The sequence below is a fragment of the Palaemon carinicauda genome, chromosome 12, assembly GCF_036898095.1.
Source record: "Palaemon carinicauda isolate YSFRI2023 chromosome 12, ASM3689809v2, whole genome shotgun sequence".
In the NCBI taxonomy this organism is placed as follows: Eukaryota; Metazoa; Arthropoda; class Malacostraca; order Decapoda; family Palaemonidae; genus Palaemon; species Palaemon carinicauda.
Genome location: NC_090736.1, coordinates 45,027,807 through 45,047,806, shown reverse-complemented (window position 1 = coordinate 45,047,806; position 20,000 = coordinate 45,027,807).

The following is a 20,000-nucleotide window of genomic DNA, read 5'->3' as shown; positions in this document are numbered from 1 at the left end:
TAGCAGACCTAGAGAGACATCTTCCTTCAGAGGGCAGATTCTCCAGGAGCCCCACCTCTTAGTAGGTAGGACGTCTTTAATGAGAAAGGTTAGATCAGGAAAGAGATGCAGTTCTCTCACTTAATGTGGCTCTCAGGATAGGGCCACTATTACGCTAACTCTAGTCCCAGACGCTATAGCGAACCGAAAAAATAACCTTTTAGGTTAGATGGTTGAGGGAACAATCCTCATTGTTCACAGGTGAGGCATAATGTAGGACCTTGTCCAAAGACCATTAGATGGGCTTTAGTGGCGTTGCGGGCCTAAGCCTGCACATGTTATCGGAAATTTATTAAAGATTTCAATCGTTAGATCCATTTAAAGGGCATATAGAAGAGGTCTAGTCGGGGCTGACTTGCACAGAGATAATGGTCCATGGATCCAAAGATCCCATTAAGTGACCTCTCTCGCAAAGTCAGCCATACCCTTGGTGCTTACTCAAGGGTTTATATGGAGACAAGGCCGAAGAACTAGCGTTCTCATAGTATTCAAGGATACACTGCCTCCTTCCTCAAAGGCCAACGTGCTGTCGGCCGCCAGACCCTGAATATAGGGGTGGACAGAGAAGGACAGGCAGAAGATCATGAGATTGTTTCCGGGCCCTTTTGCTTTACAAAACAATATACTTTCCCAAGAAGACTCCTATTGTCTTCTCGTTGACTAGACTTGTATTCTTCTAGGAATTCTATTTTGCCCTTAAGATCCCAGTCTTTTTCCTAACCGTTAAGGGCAAGGAATTCGTAAAATGAAGGGATCAGGTGTACTGTGATAAATAGAAGGCAGAAAACTTTTGAACCTCCTGGATAATTCTAGGTGCATAACTAGGACCAGCCTCAGCCTCAGTTCTTTCATTACAGGGAACGGGATGTACTTGGGCTTTCTGGGAGCCAATAGAGCCCCTCTTCCTTGGAAGGGTCTCAGCATGTAGAGGGCCTTCTGGAGGAAATTTTGATGGGCTGAATAGGAATTCTAAGTCCATCACTTCTAATGTAGAGACATGATGTCTGTTACCTCCATTAGAGGGTCCTCGTATGGGACTAAATAACGAGATAGTATCTTGATAACGCTCATGATGAAGAGTACGATCTGCAGCTCGGGGTCTTGTCACTTTCTGGGAGGGAATGGGTCTGCGTCCGTGTACCATTCCAACTCTATTGGGTGGAACCCGAGAAGAGCATCCGCTGTCACCTTGCGGATCATATATAAACGAGCTGCTGATAGGCGCCATTCCCTTAAGGAAGGGATGGCTAGCATTCCCTAATGAAATGAGACGTCCCTTATCCTCGACAGTTTTGACGCCTCATTATCGCTTCGATGCTCCAGATCAACCTGAGGAGGTCCGATCTGTGTGGAGAGAGTTTATCCACCCATTACAGGGCTAAAATGGCCTACAGGTCCGTGGCCTTTGGTCATTGTAGGGTAAGCGGAGAGGGAATGACCATCATTGGTCCTATTAGATCTCTTCGAGCGTTTGATGCGTATCTTCTCTAGCCTCTTAGCGCATCTTATAGTTGTGCACGTAGCACTGGGTCTGTCATCATCGTGAACTGGAGAGAGTTCGAAACTCCTCCCTGTTAACGTTATGGAATCCTGACTGATTACCATAGTCTCTTGACAGACCTTGCGATCTCCTTTTACATCCCCAGGGGAAAAGGGGGCGTTAGGGTGACTACATGTTTCAATGATTTTTTAAAACATTGAAGCCCCTGAGCTGGAGAGAATCGAGATTCTATTATTTGCATCCTCAATGTTCCAGGGCTGGATCATCTCCATGGATGCTCATAGACAGTAATTTCGGGTACTGCCCACCCCAGCCTGTCGTCCAGGGCCATCGTTGCCTGAACTCTTTCTAGGCTTGGTTTCGCTTGACTGTCTGCTAATTCCGTAAGGATCCTAGGACTGAAACTAGTCCGACGAGAATCTCGTCCAGGATATACGTTATCTTCCATAACTTGGATCCTAGGTAGGAGGGGAGGGGGTGACTGACTGGAAGTTGCTGATAGACATCTTCCAGGGCTGGCTAGATTGTCACCACCCCTTACTGAATAGGGTCCTTATGTTCAGAAGGATTGTCATTCTGAACTTGCTGTTCTATTGGAACTTGTTGCGTGGCGCCAAGTCCAGAATGACTCAGAGATTTCTTGAGTCTTTCATGTGAACACTAAACTGCCTTCATTGGAAATCGATGGACTCTACTTTCCTCACCGCTAGTATGCTCTAGAGCTTTAAGGTATACTCTTCTAGGGGGAATTTGAATATAAGAAGAGTTGAGGAAAGGATGGTGGAGGTATGTCCATTTCCATTCTAGTCTCATCTTGGTCAGGCCTTGGACTCCAGTGATCAAAGGTCCGGCGATCCAGGAGGAACTTCCCTCCTACCAGAAGCGTCTGTTTGCTTCGCTTGATCCGAAGGTGTATAAATCTGACTGTCTGTGGAACAACGGTCATTGTAACTGTGGGATGCAGTTTAACATCCTAGGAAGAACTAAGAAACCCTTCCGTTCTCCTTTCAGGCCATACCTGACTGTTAGCCTATATCAGCTTTTCAGTGTTTCACTGTAATAGAAGATTCCTTTCTATTGTATAAAGCTTAGGATAAGTACGCTGGAAAGAGGAGAGACACAGACGTGTAAATCCTTCCAGCCAACGTCTGCGGTCTTCCTAATTATTGATTCCAGGGCATCCCCTTTCAAGAATAGGCCGATGGAAGATTCTAGTCCATAAGGCTAGAGTAGCGCCCTACATCCGGGGAATTAATAATGAGAATCAAGAGGCTGATGAAGCATCAGCATAAGGAAGAAGGGGGGGGGGGAAAGTGGATCCCCCAAATCAAGTAGGTCTCAGCAAGGGGTTGTGCTTAGAAGCACAACGTACTGCAAAACCATTCTATTGTATGGTTATGTACCAATGATTTCTGTCTGTGATATGGTCCTAAACTGCAGGTGTACAGGGTATTGTATACCCCTATACAACTGGCCTGTTACCTTCAAGGCTTGCTTGGGGGTAAGTTAATTGGCACAGTACTTCAGTACCGATATGGCTAGCAGGTCTTCGACATATCAGTGATTTGTCGGCTGTCAGCGGGTCGCTGACAGACGTCACACCATCCTACCCAGTATTCAATGTGACTGGGTATTGGTGAAAACTATACGCATAGTCAGCGGATCTCTGAACCAGAGGAGACTCCTCGGGCTGTCGGCAGACCGCTGGGAATCGGCGGGCTGTCGATTGAAGGTATACCAACTCATCTATTGACTGAGTGGTGACCAAGGGCACACACTACCGGCTCTTGGCGGCGGAGTCAGATGTGACAGTGAAACAATGACTGCTGTCATTGATTTCACTACAAGGTGTGGCTTGAATGTGGAGTCTCTGCCCGGTGTTTGTCAGTCGGGGGTTCGAGTCCCGCTCAGACTCACCAATGCCGTTAGTGTCTGCAACCTTAACTTGAGAGGCAGGGTTGGGGGTTTAGACCTTAAAAACCTTTAAAAGGAGCAGTAAATCGGCATTTTTAATCATGAAAAAGTGAAGTTTTCGGTCAAAGTCCCGTAGAGTTCTCGCATTTTACGGGTTCGCAGTTGAACCGCATTTAAGAGATAACTTTCGAAACGAAACCAACCACAGTTCGACAGCTCTAGACTGCCGTCCTGCAGATTGGGGATTTTGGAAATAATATTGCTGGGGGAACCTGCATATATTATGTCCGTGAAAATGCTCATCTTTATAACTGCAGAAGACTGCAATGCATCATCTGGTGTCCCTCCTGTAAGGAAGGGAGAACAGAAAGGAGTATTCAATTGATTATGGCATCGGTAGGCAATTTGCAAAGTTGTCTTTTGACAAAATAGCTTAGGACAGAAAGCTAAAAGAGATAGTGGGAGACACATACCCGTATATCCCTTGTGAGCCAATGCTGGTACTTCTCCTCAGTCTTAAGGAAATTCCTCCAACCGGGGAATTCCCTGAAGAAAGGGGGGCTCGAACACCTAGGTGTAAGGAAGTGTACATGCACTGTCCCCTTCTATGCTTAACGCTGTGAGGTAATGAGGATTGATACACAATCAGAGTATCGAAGGAATGTCATTCTTTCGAAATAGGAGCGGTAACAGCAGAAGCTCGCATCCAAGATATGTTGATTAGAAATTAAAAGACATATATTTGTCTATCCCAACCCATCTATTCGCTGCAACCTCCCTTACAATATTAAATCAGGAAGTTTCCTGAACAGGGAAACTCAGGGATAAGGGCTCTCCCCTTTAGGGGTTAGAGGCGTCACACCACCGTCCCTTTACGAAATTTAATATTGCAGGGTAAATAGAAACTGATTTCAAATCAGAATATTGATGAAATATCCCATCAATATAGAATTGGGCTCAGCAAATATCTAGATAGGGACACCCAATATATATTGGAAATAACTACTAGTATAATCTATACGTTAGTTATCCATCTGCCGTATTTACTATACCGCAAATATACTGACTACCTGTATAGACCTATACCGTAGTTCAGCCGGCAGAAAATAAAAGACATACTTATGCATCCCAACCAATCTATTTGCTGTGACCTCCCATACAATATTAAATCAGGGAGTTTCTTAATCATGGAAAGTCAGGGATAAGGGCTCTCCCCTATAGGGGCTAGAGGTGTCACACCACCAGCCCTTTACGAAATTCAATATTGCAGGGTAAATGGAAACTGATTTCAAATCAGAATATTGATGAAATATTAATCCATCAATATAGAATTGGGTTCAGCAAATATCTGGGCAGGGATACCCAAGATATATTGGAAATAACTACTAGTATAATATAACGATAGTTATTCATCTGCTGTATGTACTATACTGCAATTATACTGATTACCTGTATAGACATATACTGTAGTTCAGCCGGCATATTGCCGGATTAGCTAGCTATTGTCGGAGCATCTAGCAACTAGAAAGGAGAGAGAGAGAGAGAGAGAGAGAGAGAGAGAGAGAGAGAGAGAGAGAGAGAGAGAGAGAGAGAGAGAGATAGCATGGAGTGAAGGCTATCTATTACTGTATATGTATACAGTAATAAAAGATGTAAAAGTCTAATTTTACTGCCTTTCTCCGAAAAGAAGGTTCACTTCCATTTAGCCATAGTACTATTGCCGGCTTACTACTGTAGGCCAGCCTCCGGCAGCACGAGTACAGTCGGCATACTACCTACTGAGTCAGTATCTATCTGTGCCTGTCTACTGCCGGCCAGAACAATACGCCGACAACAGAAACTGTGGCTAGCAGTTCAAGGGAGAACTGGAGAACCTTGGTGACAAAAGGGGCCTCCCATCCACAGCCGCCAAAGCCGCTGGAAGCCGGCAGTCGCCGACAGCCGTCATGGCCGTTGGCAGTCACCGACAGCTGATGACTGAGGAGGGGGGAGGGGGGTTCTGGGTGTCCCCGGCAACCCACCTGCAATGGTAAGGTTGCAGGACTCCAGCACAGGAAAGACAATGGCTCGGCCATCGTAAAAGAACAGAGAGGGGAGGGGAAAGGGTCCTATATGAGGTATAGAAGGGACTGGCAATGTTGCTGGATCTACACACCTTGAAGAAACTCTGTTTCAGTACCGGCACGACCACAAGCGGCAGGAGAATCATTTATTCTCCAGCTTAGGAGGTGCTAATACAGTTAAGGGGACAGCAGCTCATGCCGTTCCTCTCAACAAGGGAGAAACAGAGTTTCAATGCCGGCGCCATCCTAGGCCACAAGAGTATACGACTCTATAGCCTAGGGTCGGCAAGCATAGGACTAGTCTACTAGACCACAGGGAGAAGGTGGCGGTAACATTCGACCACTTCAGGTGTAGTCTAGGGAGGGCTAGCCTCCTATGCCGGTAGTTCCGACGGCAAGGGAATGCAATCACCCCGCCGACCGACTGCCGACAAAGACTAAATACTCTGAGGTTCTGATCGAATCCCAAAACTTGCCGACGGCCGTTAAGGGATGAGACAGAAAACTCTAGGCTAGTCATGCCTGAATTCGAAATTCAAGGCCAACGCAGAGAGTTGTAGCCTAAGGCTACTCTCAGAGGGAAGAGAGATTACCCATAAATCTCTAGTGAGATTGATGATGGTTAATATAATTCCAGGAGATATCGATCTCCAGGAATGATAACCAATACACAAGGGTAACTGGGGAAATGACGAAAGTATATGTTGTCTAGGTTATGTTACCCAGACATGACGAGATTTCGGTTACCTAAATCACCAAAAGTCTGACATATACGATCGCCACGGAAAGGGAAAAATATGCTTATAGATATCTTTACAATATATAATGCCTAAATAGCTTTCATAACAATGAATAAGCTATTTACACCGGAATATCGTTCTGCTAACTAAATAGCACATGTACAAAGAACGACAGCGCCATGGCGACACCGGCGATCGGCAAAGATCCGTACACAAGAAATACACAATTTCATTGCGAGGCTGGAACTAAATTACATATTGTAAAGAATCAGTACTCAACTTTCTAGATGGAGAAAGAAGCCGTAGAAGCATAAAGATTCCCAGAAATCGATCGGAAATGTCAGATCGACAGGGAACACCACAGTAGCGAGTCGCTACAGATAATGGAATGACCGCCAGAGGGAGTTGGCGCGGTTTTGATACGATTGTAGTAGGGGAACCAGGGTAATCTTTGTTGCGGTTACCCTTCTATTCTGCCACGTTTTCCCCCTAGAGCCTAGAGGCGTAAAGGCTATTCGGGGTGCAGATTGCCATGTGGCGTGTCAAGAATACGTCCCCTGATGATATACGATACCCTTGAGAGTAATCTTAAAGGTACTCGCGCCAGAAGTTAGAATTCTGTGAAACCTTTGGTTTGATTCTCTGGGAATATCACTGTAGTCATATATACCCTTCGGAAGCTACTAAAGGAACCTTCCATTAGGACGTCATGGCTTGAGCCCAAAAATGTACCATATATTAAAAACCCTGGATCCGGATGGTAATCTGGATCACCGGTAAACTCTAACCACTTCTAAGAAGGCTAATTTTTGACATACCCGTAAGTTTTCATCAAAATTCATACGTAACTTTTTAGTTAGCCAGGTGACAAGAAACAAAGGCGAAAACCTAACCTTGGCGGAGGTAATTACATAAATGGTCACGACGCTATAAATGAAATAATGCATAAAATGGGGCAATAACTAAATAAAGATTAATTTTGTAAATGAATGACGACGATATCAAGTCGAAGACACCAGTGAAATCATTGTAATCGAGAACGACATCAGGTATGGGAAAGGTTGAGGAAAGTGTTACTTTGAGGGTAACTACTATCGTTTCCAGAGGCCGTGTAATAGTGTTTTTTTTTTAAATACTCCTAAAATAACTGATGGATTTTCATGATATCAAAGCAGGGAGCGCTCCATACAATGGCCTAATTTTGGGAAATACTGTGCATTGCCAATTACGTTTCATTAACTTTTTTACTTAAGAAAATGAGGCTAAAGCCAGTCTTAGCCACCCACACATTCGCAAAATTTATGACGTCCCTCAGTGACGTTGCTATAACGTTTCTTCCCCTGTACCTCCCATCCCCTGAATTGTTAAACTCCTGTTTAACTCCATAGATAATTGCCATATGACCTACCCCAGGCATTTCAAAATTCTTTGTCAGTAAAAGTTCAGCATACCTGGTAATTTGATTCGTGACTTTAGACTTTACCTAAACACAAGGCCAACGTTTTATATCTTACCCACTCATTTACATTGGAAATCAAGAATAAGACTTATGACAGGAGACGAAAGAAGCCATGCTAACCCTACACTTCGCACTTCAAGCGAGTGTTGGTAAAGCAATAGAAATATAGTTTTCTTTAGGTTAAGCCGTAGGACTCATTCTTCCATAAAACACAGGTTACTCGATACATCAATTGCCAGGAAGAAAATGACAGAGGGCATTGTTTGATATAATTTATCATATCAATTTCACCAGAGACAGTAGCTTGAATACCTTAGAAGGTAGACTTCTAAAAGATGTTTCATATAAGGGCATTGACATCGGCCATTTGATAAATTTTGAAATCATATATATATATATATATATATATATATATATATATATATATATATATATATATATATATATATATATATATATATATATATATATATATATTTATTTATATATATATATGTGTGTGTGTGTGTGTGTTCATAATTGCATAAGATTTATTATATTTCAACCTATAGTTTTATATATTTATTTACGTTATAAGTACCAGTACCTATTTTTGTTACTTAAAAGGTATGTGACAAATATCATTGCGACTTTGTCACTGGAATTATACCACACTTCAATTAATGAACCAATCAACCTTACTTTGAGAAATCCATTGACATTGTCTACATGCCAAGCTGATATACTCGTATCAAAATATTCATTAGCTTTGTTTTTCCAAAATAATGTTATCACCAATTGCTGGAAACCATAGATTTATGAGGGATGAATAAAAAAAAATGGACACTTATACATTATACACTTATACATTTTACTCTCAAGGAAAAATAAAATGTTTTCTATTTCTACTAATGTTTTTATTTTATTTTTTTATTTTATTTTATTTTTTAGTCGCAAATCTAAAATTTGTAGGAGTCCGAGTAGAATATCTCTCAGTGCGATTCCACACCCCTGTTTTAAACCTCTTCTATTATGTTTGATAATTTGTGTTAACCATCTAATCATTATCTACCACCATAAAACATTTTATTGCTCTTCCGGCTCATTTTGTATGTGCAGTACACAGTCTTTCCTAACAGGGATTTACTCAGTAGTCTAATAACAATGGGAATGAAGGAAAGAAGGCAAGAAGGAAGGGGGGGGGGGAGTATTAGGATAGCCATAGGTGTAAACACCGAAGGAGGGTTGGGGGAACCTCTGCGTCACAGTTACGTGATTAAGTAACACTTCTTCGAAACGCTCTGAAGGAAGGGAAGAAGTTCCTCTTTTTTCTAAGAGTAAACGGGTTAATTAAGCACATCTGTTAATTCATTATACCACCAAAAATTAGGCCAATGTTTGAAACATTCATTGCTGTAGTTTCATGGAAATTCATAAGCCGGTTTGTTAGATATTTGGGAAAAACACTATTACACGGCCTCTGGAAACGATAGTAGATGCCCAGAAAGTGAAATATCGTGATAGAGCATTAAGGGCGTAACATTATTAGTGGTTGATCTATGCAAATAAAGTCATTTATTGATTCATATGATAGTATAATAGGAAAGATATGTATATATTTTCCTTTAAGGTTAAATCATGGTAATAGCATCTTTCATGATCCTGGCTATGAAGTTTTCTTAACAATTCCAGAAAACCTCATATCAATCAATCAATCAATCAAAATTACTATATGGTTGGATTAGAGTAATTAACCTTTCTCAACTAACTGCAGTCTTTGTATCAATTTAGTTGAAGTATACCTGATTCTAATTAACAAAATATCAACAATTTAGAATAGTATGGTAAATTACATCCCAGTTGCAAAGTTTCAGCTGAAGGACAAAATGAGGTTAACCTGTACTGTAACTACTTCCACGTCATACAAGAACAAGCTTCATTACAACCTTAGTTAAGAAGTCTCTCTTTCTAAGAGGCTTTGTTGAAGTAACGCAGTGATATAAGTGTACACTAAGGACTACTCTTTTAATTATAACATTTCTTCATAGCACTGCTATGTCAATTTATTGGCGAAAACTGAGTTCTCTTTCCTTTATCTTTCTTTCACACATACACCTACACTAATACACACAAATACATATATACACACACACCACACACACCACACACACATACACACACACACACACACACACACACATATATATATATATATATATATATATATATATATATATATATATATATATATATAAAGTGTTTGTGTATGCGTTTTAAATGAATCAATAAATTCTAATATTTCAGTGTGAAACCTTAGTTTGCCTTTCGATTGATGGGACGCAGTCTAGTCAAAGGCAATTGCGACGGAAAACACGCAATTGTAAACACAAGGAGATTCTAAAATCTATCTTTCCGAAAGAGCGAGTGGCCCCACTCTATCTAGTTTGGTTTAACTCATCTCAGTTGGAGTAGTTTCCTCATAAATGGGTAAATGATATAATGACAGCCATCGATTTCCGTAGATAATGACTTGGCACACTTGCTGTGAAAATTAGATTGAGAATGACGATTGCTCGTTTGGATGGAGGTCAATAACGGTCATTAGGTGATTAGGCCCTGGTGAGAAGAACTTATTGTGATCATACCATGATTCAAAGTCATCGAGGGAGAAGTTCCTCAACTGCATATTACGATCAATAAGCATATAAATGGTTACTGTTGCCTTCTGAATAATGAAGGACGGTTCATTCAATAGCAACTCCCAGTTCAACTCTTATTCTTATCTTTAGATTTAGGAATTTTATAGTCTATAAAAATGAAAGTAATTCCATTTGAAACGTTTATGTCCTATGATAATGTTGGCCTTTTTATTATGAGAATAACTCCGACTTTTCGTTTGTGGAAGTTTACACGTCAGATGTAGGGTTAGGTTTAACACACACTCACACACACACATACACACACACACACACACACACACACATATATATATATATATATATATATATATATATATATATATATGTATATATATATATATATATATATATATATATATATATATATATATATATATATATATATATATATATATATATATAGTGTTTAGTGAAAGATTCAACAAAGCAAATCAGACAATGGCTAGGTTAAGTAGAATCGCCTGAAATTACATTTAAAATCAAGCTATATATTAGCTTAGTGAGACCGGTGTTACTCTATGGACATGAGTCATGGTATGGCAATGAAACAATCTCCATTAGATTTAGTAGATTTGAGAACAAAGCCCTCAGAAGGATATTGGGAGTTGTATGGCAGGTCAGAATTAGAAATTAAATTATAAGAGAGATTACTTGTGCCATATGTGGATGAGATCATCATAATGAGGAGTAGATGAAGATGGTTTGGGCATGCTCTTAGCACTCCCAAAGAGAGCTTAGGTCACCAAACGTACAGCTGGGCTCCACAAGGCACTAGAGGAGTTGGAAGACCCAGGCCTACTGTACATGGCTGAAGACTATGAAGCTCGAAGTAGGAAATGATAATTGTAGAAGTATGGAATTAAAAGCTCAAGATAGAGACGACTGGCAAAATCTAACCGAGGCCTTTTGCGGCAATAGGCGTAGGAAATGATACATATAAACACAAACACACACACATACACACACACACACACACACACACACATATATATATATATATATATATATATATATATATATATATATATATATATATATATATATATATATATATGTATATGTATATATATATATATATATATATATATATATATATATATATATATATATATATATATGTGTGTGTGTGTGTGTGTGTGTGTGCGTGTGTATGGAGCTGGGATAGGGTGATCCCACTTCCCATCTTTAAAAGCTGCAATCAGCGGATCTGGGTAAATGGTAGGCAGAGGGTAGCACATAGCTTTGCCTCCACCCGTTCACTCAACTGTAAATGGATATGAGCATCTGCCATGATTAAGAAAGGTTTGTCGAGACACTGGAAAGTTGTACGTTTATAGAGCCACCCTCTTTTAGGAGGATAAAGATTTATAAAAGGAAATATCTATAACAACTGAATTAATATTCATATGTAACGTTAAACTTATCGAACATTATTTTGACAATAATAAATTGTTTCTTATAAAATTTTCTATTAATTTGCTTTATGGCAGTTGTTAATGAGAAGAAACAGTAATTGTGAATCCCACCAACGAAGTAAAAAATGCAATAAAAAACTTATCATCTAAAAAACCTTTCTTAAAACAAAAAGTGCTTTCTGGAAACAATGTTACACGATAAAAAGGCATCAACATAGTCTCTATTGTGAATGCTACCATTAACAATGATTAAACTGGCAAAGCTAAAAAGACAGAGCTATTAAAAAATAAATAGAACAAAAAATGTTTGGAACGAACCTTCAGGTAATTTCCAGGAGACTAAATGGCCGTTATAGAAACAAAAACCAAGGAGAAGATTGTAAAAAATAAAAAATAAAATAAAAAACCTTCTATTAGAATACAACTGAATTTATCGAAAGTGTCAGGATTTTCCATATAGATGAGAACGTTCATCTTGAAATCTCTAGGTAAATAAGGGGGTATTAATTATGGTCAAGTCTACCAACGAATTAGTTTTTCTAATCAAACGTTTTGTCCTTTGATTAGGATTTTGCTTAACAATTATGTTTCTTAAGTCAAATCCCGGAACTGGTTATTCTTTGCTACTTTAATTTTGATTGATCTGTAGTAATAATAATAAAAATAAAAATAATAATAATAATAATAATAATAATAATAATAATAATAATAATAATAATAATAATAATAATAATGATAATTATTATTATTATTATTATTATTATTATTATTATTATTATTATTATTATTAGCCAAGCTACAACCCTAGTTGTAAAAGCAAGATGATATAAGCCCAAGGGCTCCAGCAGGGGAAAATTAGCCAAGTGAGGAAATGGAATAAGGAAATAAATAAACGATATCAGAAGTAACGAAAAAATGAAAATAGAATATTTAAAAAACATTAACAACATTAAAACAGATAATTAATATGTAAACTAAAAAAGACTTATGTCAGCCTGTTCAACATAAAAACATTGCTGCAAGTTTGAAATTTTAAAGTTCTACTGATTCAACTACCCAATTAGGAAGATCATTCCACAACTTTGTTACAGCTGGAATGAAGCTTCTAGAAAGCTGAGCAGTATGGAGCCTCATGATGGAGAAGGCCTAACTACAAGAATTCCTGCTTATATTTCTCAGAGTAACATGCAAAACTTATTTGGTAAGACATACACTGACTATTGGAAACGTCCCTGACTGGCAATCTGCTGGACGGGTGCTCGAGACCTGCTCAAGCTCGATAGCTTCTAGTAGGGTCTAGTGAGCTAGGGTTATGGGGAGCCTATAGGTCTGGCTGCTGGGTCATCAGTAGCCATAGCCTGGGCCTCCCTTTGTCAGTCTCTAGGACATTGTCCTGTCTCTTGCCTCTGCCATTCATGAGACACTTTTAAATCTTTAAAAGAGAAGGAATGAATAGATTGGAAAACGGTTTTCTACGCCCTTTATCTGTTTTTATTTATTATTTTCATTTTAAGTCATTTAATCAAACCGTACCAAAGCTCACTAGTGATTAAGTTTCATCATGGCATATATTTTATCAATGAACATTTACCCATTGTCTTTGTTTTAATAAAACAATCTGGAGTATCACATCTGTTATCCAACTACTTTTCACACTTTAGCATCGGACCTTTTTTGGCATAAGGACACTTTAATTTAAACCAACCTTTAGAGAGAATCAGCTTGGAAAACTGATTGGGATTTTAGTTGGTTCAGAAGGTAAAAAATGTAAAAGAAAAGGAAAGCAAAAAGATAAAAATATGAAATAAAATATAAGTATAGTAAGAATTTAAATTCATTTGTAGAGACATATAAAAATAAAATTAAAAGACACCATTCCATAGATTTTCCCTCTTAGAATATTCAAACACATCCTTTAGTTTTTATTTTATTTTTTTTTTTATTTAGTCTGTTATAAAGGACAAGTAAAGAATAAAAAGTAAATGTACAATCAAATATTTGGAGACAATTTCCATTAAATCTTGGTCACGACATTTTTACCCTCTCCCATTCCCCTGATAAGAAAAATCTCAATTGTTGTGGAAAATTTTATGAAAAAATAAATTTCGCATAATAAAATTCAGGCGAAGGTTTTCTGCAGGGTCAAAACTTTTCTAAATTGCATGAGCTGTTGCTAGGTCTCAGCCAAAAATGTTTGAATAAAGGAATCACATCCGAAAACACTGTTTAGATACAAACTTTAATAACTAAGTATTTGAATATGATAACATTTTGAATGATGGAAATGGCTACTCAAGGAGAGGAAATTCGCAATGGTTCTATCAATTCAACAACCTTAAACAATATCATCGTCTATTTTTTTTTGGGGGGGGGAGGGGATGTAGAAAATATCCACAGCTAACACTAACGAAAGTAAACTGTGATTGGCGGAAGCTCACTCTGATTACCGTTCACTAGATGTGATGTTACAAATTACATACTTCGGCCAAAAAAGAAACTTCAGGGTTAATGAAAAGTTTTTGGTTGGTGGATGTACTGTAAATTTATTATGTTCTCGGGCTACTAAAACATACTTTGAACTTTGTTCAGATAATCTCATCTATCATACTTTGTACACTGCTCTGATTTTAGTTAGATCTTTATAAACGTGTTCAGCAAACACATACATATTCAGATAGGATCGATGCATAATTAATCTGCATTATCCGTATAAGCAACACATTTGTTTTTAAGGCCACATTTGTGTGTCTAATATGAAAAGAAAAGGGCAAAGAAGACTACCCCGAGAAACCCCAGATAAAAGTCCTATAGTCATTATGGGGTCCATCAGCGACGACTCGTTGCAAGCTATATGCTAAAAGTCAATCATAATACTATTTAATTACACACCTCATGATTAATCAGTCAAAAGCACACTAAAGAAAAGACCAATCATAAAAACCAAATGATCACAATCAAGAAATTTCTGCAAAACGCTGGAGATTACTAAAAAGCTATCATAAGCTACACGGGTCATTCAAAAGCCACATTGACGACTCTAGAACTTATGATTATTTTCAGAATATCCATACAAATGGTTTGGCAAGAGTTTTTGAAATATTTCAGATGGTAGGATAGTTAAGGAAATTGGGCGATAATAGAATGGGATATTGCTACAAGCATATTTAACAGCTGGAGTATCCTCTTCTTTGCAACTTTTACCCATCTCTATATGGGGTCACTCTTTCGTGTAAACTTTCTCCATTTTCTTCTAACCTGGGCATCCTGTTCTTTTAATCCTTTTTCCTGTATATCATATTCTACTTTATCTTTCCTTCTTCCTCTATCCACCCCTATGTCCATATCCAATAAATGTAAAAGGAACCTCCTCTAACATACAAATAATAACACCAATTGCTAACTGAAAAAAACTTGTCTATAACAAAAATTCAAGAATTAATGAAAAAGCTTTTAGAGAGTTACGAAACACAATACTGTCAAGGGAGTTTTCTTTCCCTTCAGACCCTCAAGGCTAATTCTGTACTAGGAATGAAAGAAAGCTACACCTCCTTTCATTTGTCAATTACCTCAATTGCTGTCGTACTAGGGTTAACAAAGCTATCTCGTTATGTGTCATCAAGGACGACTTGTGCAAGATCATTGAGCCAATTTGATGAGAAAATCAAATGAGACCAATTAAGGTATTTTGGATTGGTAATAGAATTTTGCCATCACTTAACAACGGGGAGAGAGAGAGAGAGAGAGAGAGAGAGAGAGAGAGAGAGAGAGAGAGAGAGAGAGAGAGAGAGAGAGAGAGAGAGAGAGACAGAGAACAATAATCATTCAAGGCTTGTCTTTTATTTTTAGAATGAAATTGAGCGTTTCATAATCCTGTGTCGTCAGTCTCATAGGTAACTTTTTCATTAAGGAGCATGAAACATTTTTATCCTATTTTCATTTCTCATCAAAGCTGCTTGTTATTGAAGTGGTCTAACTACAAGGTACTGTACATACAATACTCACAAGCGTATGTCATACAGTTTGCCTCTGCTGAAATTGAATAAAGCTCTTCCCGCTGATGAAGCAAACATTCTAGTAATTGAGTTATCAAACTCCTTCATATATATATATATATATATATATATATATATATATATATATATATATATATATATATATATATACAAGAACTAGAAATTCAGTCGTTTCTAGTCCACTGCAGGAAAACGGCCTCAGACAAGTCATTAGTCATGGCAGGGGTTTGGTCAGCTTTCATCACCACGCTGGCCGGTGTGGATTGGTGATGGTGGGTGACTTGTCTGATCCCTCACAATATATATATATATATATATATATATATATATATATATATATACATATGTATAAGTGTGTGTGTGATCCCTTACAATATATATATATATATATATATATATATATATATATATATATATATATATATATATATATATATATATATATATGCGTGTGTGTGTGTGTGTGTGTTTAGTGATTTGGTAACTCTACCGTCCACCTACATTGATTCTTCAACTGCATCATCAACTTTTTTTTTTCTTTTTCTTTCTCGGAGTGGTGGAGAGGGAGACTAGTGTAAAACTCGCACACTTGCACCATGATGAATCAAATGCAGAAATACGTACGTTAATTTGGACAAAACGGGGATAAGAGGCCTAACAACGCTCATGTGTGCCTGTTGCACATCAAGACTGAAGTACTACCAAATTCTATTAAGGGCAAAAGACACTGTCTCGGTAAAAAAAAAAACCCTTGCTGATAACAGCCCTCTAATTTCAAATATTTTCAAGACTTTGCTCTTGTGATTATTAGTTTTTATATCTTTCTATTTTCAAAACTTTGCACCAGTGCATATTACAGTTTTTATATCTTTCTATTTCCAAGACTTTGCAACGGTGATTATTACAGTTTTCATATCTTTTTATTTTCAAGACTTCTGCACCTGGGATTATTAAAGTGTTTATATCTTTCTATTTTCAAGACTTTGCTCCTGTGATTATTACAGTTTTTATATCTTTCTATTTCCAAGACTTTGCAACGGTGATTATTACAGTTTTCATATCTTTTTATTTTCAAGACTTCTGCACCTGTGATTATTAAAGTGTTTATATCTTTCTATTTTCAAGACTTTGCACTTGTGATGATAAAAGTTTTTATATCTTTCTATTTTCAAGACTTTGCACTTGTGATGATAAAAGTTTTTATATCTTTCTATTTTCAAGACTTTGCACCTGTGATTATTAAAGTTTTTATATCTTTCTATTTGCAAGACTTTGCACCTGTGATTGTTACAGTTTTTTTATCTTTCTTTTTTCAAGACTTTGTACCTGCGATTATTACAGCTTTTATATCTTTCTATTTTCAAGACTTTGCACCTGTGATTATTAAAGTCTTTATATCTTTTTATTTTCAAGACTTTGCACCTGTGATTATTACAGTTTTTATATCTTTCTATTTACAAGACTGTACCTGTGATTAATACAGTTTTTATATCTTTTTATTTTCAAGACTTTGCACCAGAGATTATTACATTTTTTATATCTTTCTATTTTTAAGACTTTGCACCAGTGATTATTACAGCTTTTATATCTTTCTATTTTCAAGACTTTGCACATGTGATTATTACAGTTTATATATCTTTCTATTTACAAGACTGCACCTGTGATTAATACAGTTTTTTTATCTTTCTATTTTCAAGACTTTGCACCTGTGATTATGAAAGTGTTTTATCTTTCTATTATCAAGACTTCGCACCTATGATTATTATAGTTATTATATCTTTTTATTTTCAAGACTTTGCACCTGAGATTATTACAGTTTGTATATTTTTTTTATTTGCAAGACTTTACACATGTGATTATTACAGCTTTTATATCTCTATTTTCAAGACTTTGCACCTTCGATTCTTACAGTTTTTATATCTTTCTACTGGAAAATCTGGAGACGAACGAAATATCGAAGCAATAGGTTCTCAATGTGTATTATCATAATACTGACGTTCAAAGTTTTACTTCAACAAGCATTTGCACAGTCGGAAAAAAAAGTTTTAGCATTTCGAGAAGTGAATATTTCAACGATAGGATTTGCTAAAACAGATTAAAATATTATTTCAATTAATTTTTTCATATTATCATACACATGTGATGCCTGGTATTTAATGTGCTATCTTAAATGTTACGTAGACCATTTAGGTTTGAGAACAGGTGTACGAAATATCCCTTTCACTTATTGAAATAAGGTACATTAACTCTTATCAATTATTACACCCTGTCTTTTTCGGTGAAGCCGATCTCTCTCTCTCTCTCTCTCTCTCTCTCTCTCTCTCTCTCTCTCTCTCTCTCTCTCTCTCTTTTGAAATATCATCTTGATACATTTAATATCTGAGCTTATTTGCATACAAATTGTGCCTGTGATGCGTTGCATGAGTGTGGTTGGACATATATTCGTTCCGGAGGGCGTTACATTGAATTTATATAAATCATGGTTAATGAAATATAGAGGGAATATATTTATCACTTTCTATTAAAAGATAGCAAATGCAATTTTTTTTTCTTGGTTACGAAACTAGTTTTTTTTACAATGTTAATTAACATAACGAAATGATTCTCTTCAAGTCTGGTGGTTTTTTAAAAGTTATTAAAGTATAATTATGTATATACATAATATAACGAACTTTCTTTAATTGCTACTTCAGGGATACCCAATGCGGAACAGATATCTAAAACATTAAGAAAAAACTTTTTAAAAATATGTTATATTTTTATTGATTCAATGATTGATTATTTTAACCTAAAGGAATACAAAATTTCTAAAAATATTTTTTTAAATTATGAAACTCAAACAGCAATACTTTTTGAATTAAGAAACTCAGACAACGATATTTTATGAATTAAGTAACTCCGACAACGATACTTTTTAATCAAGAATCCCAGATAACGATACTTTTTTTTAATTTTTAAGAAACTAAGACAACGATACTTTTTAAGTCAAGAATCCCAGACAACGATACATTTTGAATTAAGAAACTCAGACAACGATACCTTTTGAAATAAGAAACTCAAACAACAATACTTTTTTAATCAAGAATCCCAGACAACGATACTTTCTTAATCAAGAAACCCAGACAACGATACTTTTTCAATTAAGAAACTCAGACAACGATACTTTTGGAAGTAAGAAACTCCGACATCGATAGCTTTTTTAATCAAGAAACCCAGACAACGATACTTTTTGAAGTAAGAAACTCAGACAACGATACTTTTTGAATTTAAAAATCTTGACAATGATAATTTGTGAATTAAAACTCGGACAATGATACTTCTTGAATTAAGAAACTTAGACAACGATATTTTTTTTAATAAAAAACTCAGACAACAATAATTTTGAATTAAGAAACTCAGACAACGATATTTTTTTATTTAAGAAACCCAATTAGCGATACTTTTTGAATTAAGAAACTCAGAAAACAATACTTTTTGAGTTAAGAAACTCAGACAACAATACTTTTTTAATTAAGAAAATCTGCCAATGATACTTTTTGAATTAAGAAGCCCAGACAACGATATATACTTTTTTAAATTAAGAAACTCAGACAACGATACTTTTTTTTTAATCAAGAAACCAGACAAAGGTACTTTATGAAGTAAGAAACTCAGACAACGATACTTTTTGAATTTAGAAACTCTGAAAACAATACTTTTTGAATCACGAAACTCGGACGACGATAATTTTTGAATTAAGAAACTCGGACAATGATACTTTTTGAATTAAGATATTTAGACGATATTTTTTTAATAAAAAAAACTCAGACAGAGATAATTTTGAATTAAGAAACTCAGACAACGGTACTTTTTGAATTTAGAAACTCAAACAACAATACTTTTTGAATGAAGAAACTCATAAAACGATACTTTTTGAATTAAGAAACTCAGACAACGATACTTTTTTCAATTAAAAAATCATGCAACCATACTATTTCAATCAAGAGACTCGGACAACGATACTTTTCGAATTAAGACTCAGACAACGATACTTTTTCAATTAGGGAAACTCAGACAACGATACTTTTTCAATCAAGAAACTCAGACAATAATACTTTTTGAAGTAAGAAACTTAGACAATGATACTTTCTTAATTAAGAAACTCAGACAACGATTCTTTTTGAATCAACAAACTCAAA